Below are 6,935 nucleotides of genomic sequence, written 5' to 3' on the forward strand. Positions count from 1 at the left end.
TGTCTGTCTGTCTGTCTGTCTGTCTGTCTGTCTGTCTGTCTGTCTGTCTGTCTGTCTGTCTGTCTGTCTGTCTGTCTGTCTGTCTGTCTGTCTGTCTGTCTGTCTGTCTGTCTGTCTGTCTGTCTGTCTGTCTGTCTGTCCGTCCGTCCGTCCATCCATCCATCCATCCATCCATCCACCCATCCATCCACCCACCCACCCACCTACCTACCCATCTGTGTATGTGTCTATTTGTTTATTTATCTATGTATTTATTTATTCTGGCGTAGTTGAGGCCATCAGTCCTTCTCTTTCACACCATCAGAAATACAACTACAATAATAAAAGAAAGAGTAGAGGAACGGAGAAAAATTCTCTCCGGCACCGGGATTTGAACCCGGTTTTCAGCTCTACGTGCTGATGCTTTATCCACTAAGCCACACCGGATTCCCATCCCGGTGTCGGATCGAATCGTCTCAGTTTAAGTTCCAACTCTTGGGTTCCCTCTAGTGGCCGCCCTCTGCACTACGTCATAGATGTCTATGAACGTAGGACAATGTCCACATATGTGCTGAGGTGCACTCGTTATGAGTGACTGATTGGCCGGGATCCGACGGAATAAGCGCCGTCTTAAATAACAAGTGATTTGCGCATATCATATATATTATTTTAATGCACCGAAGTATATATGAAGTTTCCATGCAGATATTCTGCATCATCGTAGGATGACAAAGCCACACAAAAATATAGCCTATACAGACTACAGTCGCACAAACTTTGTAATGTGATTAGCTGTCAGAATTAATCAATGTCCTAGTTAGTTAACAAGGCTAAGACATTAAAGAAACTTGCAATTTTAAATCTAGATCAAAAACACAAATCAGTACATCTACAATACTTAAAAAACATGAAATAAGACAAAATTTTCCAATTTAATTTTGAATTGTGATAATGTCCTGCAATCCCTGACGTCATTAGGTAAAGAATGCCAGAGGCGAGGTATTTGTACGGTGTAGAAGATGAGTATAAAGACATTTTGTGGTGGGGAATAGAAAAAGTGCTTGATGCCGGTTTCGAAGAGTTGTAAGAAATTGAAAGCTCGATAGCAGATAATTCGGAGTAAAAGTATGCATGATTATGAATAGAAGATATAGTGAATGAGTTATTCTTCTTTTCTTCGGACCCATAAAAGTAACAGGAGAGAAAGATTTACATGGTCAAATTTACGAGTATTGCAGATGAATCGTATACACACATTATGAACAAGTTTTAGTCTCTCAGCTAAGATGAACTTACATAAGTATGTTAACAAGCAATCACAATAATCGAAATGGGGCATTACACGCGCCTGAATAAGATTATTTTTAGACTATTTGGTAGAAATTCTATTAATTGTGAAGCTTGGGCACGCCAAGATGGAGTATATTACTGGCCACTGAACGAATATTGCACACTGTTCTTCCTGGCAGTACGATCTACTTCCACTAGATGGCTCCCCGACACGAGTAGCTAGGTTGCCAATACATGCAAACGAAATGATACTAAACGTGAAGAATGTTGCTACAGGTGGAAGGTTAGGTTAAGTTTTATTAGGTGTGTAGTATTATTACTATGTTGGCGACACTGAAACCCACTATGAAATTAACGAAATATGGCTGCATTCTTCATTCACAGACGACGATTTTCGTATGTAAGTAAAGTACCTATTTAGGGCGGGTTGGGTGGGCCCACACCTCTCCAAGTGATCACATCTATTTGTTCTAATGAATACTTTCATTTTATAGCTTATTTCAGCGATTTTGAAAAAAGTAAAAAGTGGCGTTCCTGTAATAGTAGAGAAAATATTTTCTTATAAGTGCATTGATCACTTTCCACTAAAAATATACAATTAACTCTTCTTTCCAGACCAAAAAAAAAAAAAAATAGAAAGAGAGAAAATAGCATGTGGAGTATGTGGAAAAATTTTGGAATGTGTTATGCCATTACTTAGTGAGTGGATGGTACGTCACGTTTTAGCTTTTTGGCTCTGAATTTTTTAAGTTGCACTTCGACGGGACAGTTTAAAAGGGAAACATCTCAAAATGTAAAATTGTGTGGTAATTAAATTTTAAAGTTTCATGTTGCTATGGAATATCCAATTAACATCACTGTAATTGAAACTTATAGTATATTATTATTATTATTATTATTATTATTATTATTATTATTATTATTATTGTTATTATTATTATTATTATTATGAGCTATAATTATCAGAATTTGATGTAATTTAAATTATTTTGAATTTTTCACAGCAGAAATTATAGATTTAATTAAATTATTAATTATTATTATTTTATTAAATTCTATTAAATTATTTTATTAAATTATTAAATTGAAATATAAAAATTGGAAATTTATCTTTTGAAGAGGTGGAGAAGTTCAAATATCTGGGAGCAACAGTAACAAATATAAATGATAATCGGGAGGAAATTAAACACAGAATAAATATGGGAAATGCCTGTTATTATTCGGTTGAGAAGCTTTTATCCTTCAGTCTGCTGTCGGATAATCTGAAAGTTAGAATTTGTAAAACAGTTATATTACCGGTTGTTCTGTATGGTTGTGAAACTTGGACTCTCACTTTGAGAGAGGAACAGAGATTAAGGGTGTTTGAGAATAAGGTGCTTAGGAAAATATTTGGTGCTAAGAGGGATGAAGTTACAGGAGAATGGAGAAAGTTACACAACACAGAACTGCACGCATTGTATACTTCACCTGACATAATTAGGAACATTAAATCCAGACGTTTGAGATGAGCAGGGCATGTAGCACGTATGGGCGAATCCAGAAATGCATATAGAGTGTTGATTGGGAGGCCGGAGGGAAAAAGACCTTTAGGGATGCCGAGACGTAGATGGGAAGATAATATTAAAATGGATTTGAGGGAGGTGGGATATGATGATAGAGAATGGATTAATCTTGCTCAGGTTAGGTACCAATGGCGGGTTTATGTGAGGGCGGCAATGAACCTCCGGGTTCCTTAAAAAGCCAGTAAGTAAGCAAGTAGGCCTAAGTATTAAATTACACTAGCCAACAAAAAAAAAATTGAATGTGTCTTGCACTTCATGAGTCAATTCTTACTAATTTTGAGTTGAGAAAAACGAATATGACAATGAAAAATTTTTCTTAGCTCTAGTTTCTGTGATACACAATAGGTGGAAGTGTTTCAGTTTAACGGATTAAGAGAAAACGATACATTTTTTTTTACATATGCCAACAACATTGAAAGTGCATTTAATTTTTTTAAATGGCAGTTACATTCTAATAGTTCTAAATTTATGGAAGAATACCTGGCAGATGGTTGGGTCTGAAGATAATCATGTGTGGCTTCATGAGATCGTCGTCTTTTAGCTTGCCTCTTGTAGGCTAAGTGAGTTCCGGAGCATCCCTACGCAAAGACAGCAGTAATCCGCAAGCATTGTTTCATTCCAGCGGCCCTGATATCTTTGTTCCATAACAGAAATATCGTGATGGAACTTTCCTCCCTGTTCATCACTGAAAGCTCCACAACTAGGAGGGAAAAAGTCTAGGTGGGAGTGGAGAAAATGGATTTTAAGGGACATTTTGCATCCGAGTTGATGGTATTTTTGCAGGAGCACTGTCACCACTGTAGTTATCATCTCTTGAAATAAATACTTTTAAGATACAATATAGACTTCTCTGAAAATTTAAAACTAAAAATGAATTGCAAAATATCTCTTTTGTTGCCTAAATATCCATCCCTTCAAGGCTTCCCAAACTTTCTTTCCTTTCCCCGCCAAAACTTGGTCAAATGCAGGATCCTTTGCAAGTTCTCGAATTTGTTGCCCGACAAAAATACCTTCCTTGACTTTGGCATCACTTAATTTCGGAAATTTCTCTCTTACGTACTTAAAGGTCTGTCCTTCTAGGTTCATACCTATGACAAAATATTTTATCAAACCCAGCTTAATATGCAGGGGTGGAAGAAGAACATCTTTTGGGTCCACCAGAGGCTCGGCAACATTTTTCTCGCTAGGGTTATGATTTCTTGCAGGCCAGTCTGCCTGAATATAATGTGATTTCCTATCCCTGCTGTTCCACATACATAAAAAGCAGCAATATTTTGTGTACCCCAGTTGCATTCCTAAGAGTACAGCAATGAGTTTTAGATCACCACAGATTTTTCCACTTGTGTTCATGATATTCGATTGAGTCGAAGAGGGCTGTCATATTTGCATAAATCTCCTTCTTGTGAACTCCATGACCAACAGGAATAGAGGGAAGACGGTTGTCATTGTGAAGTAATACAGCTTGCAAACTAAGCTTGGAGGAGTCTATGAATAGCCTCCATTCAGTTGGATGATGGTTCAAATTCAAACATTTCATCAAGCCATTAATGTCGCAGCAAACAAGATTGTTTTTCTTCCCCCCCCCCCCAAAAAAAAGGAAGCAGATCCCTGTGACGTTGTCTGTACTGTGATGAGACCTTGATATCACGTTCGAGAAGATTCCATTGCTGTAGTCTAGACCTAGAATTTCTGCCTTCTCCTTTGACAGGTCAAGGTCTCTAATGAGATCATTCAATTCCGCTTGACTCAGTCTGTGTTGTTTATCATCTTTTTTCCTCAAAATCAGGGTCCTGGGATGTGGAAGCCTTGTTGGGTTCTTCTTCTTGTTCCACACTGTCTTCATTTTCTACTTCAAACACACAATTTTCGTGGCATTTTTACAAATTTTACGCTTTAAAAACACTTCCAAACCAGAAATTCTGCATTAATTACAGCAGAAACAATATGAAATTCACAGTGACAGCAACGATACTTATGTTTGTAACTTACAAACAGCTAAAGAACATTTGTGTTTTGTTACTTGACAGGTGTGCCAACTCCCAAAACAAAATTTCCCCCAAATTTTCCTCAAACTGAAAATGTTGACTCTAAAAAATGCAATGTCACTTTATCTACAAAGCAAGAGCTAATATGTCATTTATATGGTGATTTTTGAATTCAGCAGGTGGAAATACATAAGAATTAGCTATTTTTGAGCAAGAAACATTTTCATTGTTGACCAGTGTTATTAAATTAATTCATTTTTTATTTTATTATTTTTATTATTATTATTTATTTTTTTAGACTCTCGCCAAAACTGTACTATTAATATTTTTGGTCTTTGCATCGAAGCTTGAAACTTTTGATAGAAAACTGTGTAGACACATGAATTTAACACTTTCTGAAAAAAATAGCAGTCGGTTGGAATCTATAGATTTTATAAACGTTTCCACAGTAAGAGAAATATCGTGTTTCCTTTGGTCGAGACGCACGTTTTTGCAATTTCTTAGGCCTATATACTAACAAACTTATGTTTCTCTGCTTCAAATAATGAAACTCTTGATAGATACATGTGCAGAAACAAGAATTTAACACTTTTTGAAGGAATTAAAAGAATCGGTTGAAATTTGTAATCTTTATTCATGTTTTCATTTCCGAGAATCTCGCGAAACCTAAACTTTTACAATTTTGTTCCTTTGCTCGTAACACGAAATCTTTAACATAAAACTTGAAAATGCAATTTTCTCAAAACTTCAAATTTTGAGTTGTTTTCTTTTGAACAGGCCCGTCGATACATTTTTAATCAGGATATATTAGCACAAAGTCAATGATAATTACAGGATAGCTTAACTGAAGCATAGCAGTGTATGCATTAAAAATTTGAATAAGGAAGCTTGAAAACTTCATGAGATGCAAAGCAGAATATGAGTATAATGAGGGTCACATAAGAACAGTTCCGAAACAGAAAATATTGCCGTCTTGTCAGTGTTGCCAACTGCTACTAGATATCACACGATCCTACGTATTAAATGACTTATTTACTTACCGTACTTTGTTGGAAGGTTATTCTAAATAATTCAATAATTTGTAACATATTTTCGTAGGCAAACTATACGAGAAAGGGATCAACATGTCAAGTATTTTGTCTGGCAATACGAAATTCATTGATTTGAATAAACAATTGACTCACGAGACCTAACCTAAAAATGTATTTTGTTTTACCACGTGAAATTATTAGTACTAACTCCGAAAACTTACTTGACTATAGTCTTGAATTATAACCACAACCCAACACATAAAATAACTATTATGTATTAATATTAATACTGATATTAATTAATTATTAGTGTGTTCAGATTTCACTAGCTTCCAGTAACCGGCTCAGAAATCTAGTACAATTTTAATTTCATGGAACTCCAGTACCGACAAATATTGTCGATATTTTGTCTCAGCTGCCAGCATACAAGTTACAAAAAAAGTCTTGGACAGTAGAAGAGGAAGTTTTTTGCCTTGCTACTAATGGCTCCTCTAGACGTATTGACATTATAGCGTATTCCCAGACTACCAAGAAAGGATATATAATTGATCCTACCATAGGGATTGAAACGGGGAGCAGCCAGCCGGAGGATGTCAGTCAAGAAAGATCAACATTTATCTGCCAACAGTTGATTATTTCAAAGCAAAATACCAGCTTGAAGACATTGAGGTGATTGGTCTTCTTATTGGAGCTCGTGGTGTGATTCCCAAGTTCTTTGAACGCTTCAGGAAGACTTTTGAACTACCATAGACACTTACTGCTGACATCATAACTTCAGTTTTGAAACGCTCTTGCCAAATTCTGAGTCATCATATTCACTCTGTTTAATTTTTTTTTCACTTTCTATTCATATATGTTTATTTTAATTTTCTTTCTACAAAATTTATGTAAACATTTAATATTACAAAATTCATGTAGGAGAGTATACTGAGTCCTTCTGGGCTACCTCCAAGGGGAGGCAGTTGTTACCTTACCCTTAGTGTTTGTCAGTATCAAAATTCGAAACGAAGTTGGCAAAAGAAAATTCAACCTGCAAACTAGAAAATCACCATAATCCACTAGTAGCTTATGTAGTAATGGGGGGAAAA

The 6,935-nt window shown here is 35.8% G+C and overlaps 1 protein-coding gene across 1 annotated transcript in view; it reads right to left on the reverse strand.

Moving 5' to 3' along the window:
- LOC138692833 (hemolymph lipopolysaccharide-binding protein-like) overlaps positions 1-6,935 on the reverse strand; it is a 558,083-nt gene that overhangs the window by 492,706 nt on the left and 58,442 nt on the right. The window lies entirely within an intron of this gene.

The sequence above is a fragment of the Periplaneta americana genome, chromosome 2 (assembly GCF_040183065.1).
Source record: "Periplaneta americana isolate PAMFEO1 chromosome 2, P.americana_PAMFEO1_priV1, whole genome shotgun sequence".
NCBI lineage: Eukaryota > Metazoa > Arthropoda > Insecta > Blattodea > Blattidae > Periplaneta > Periplaneta americana.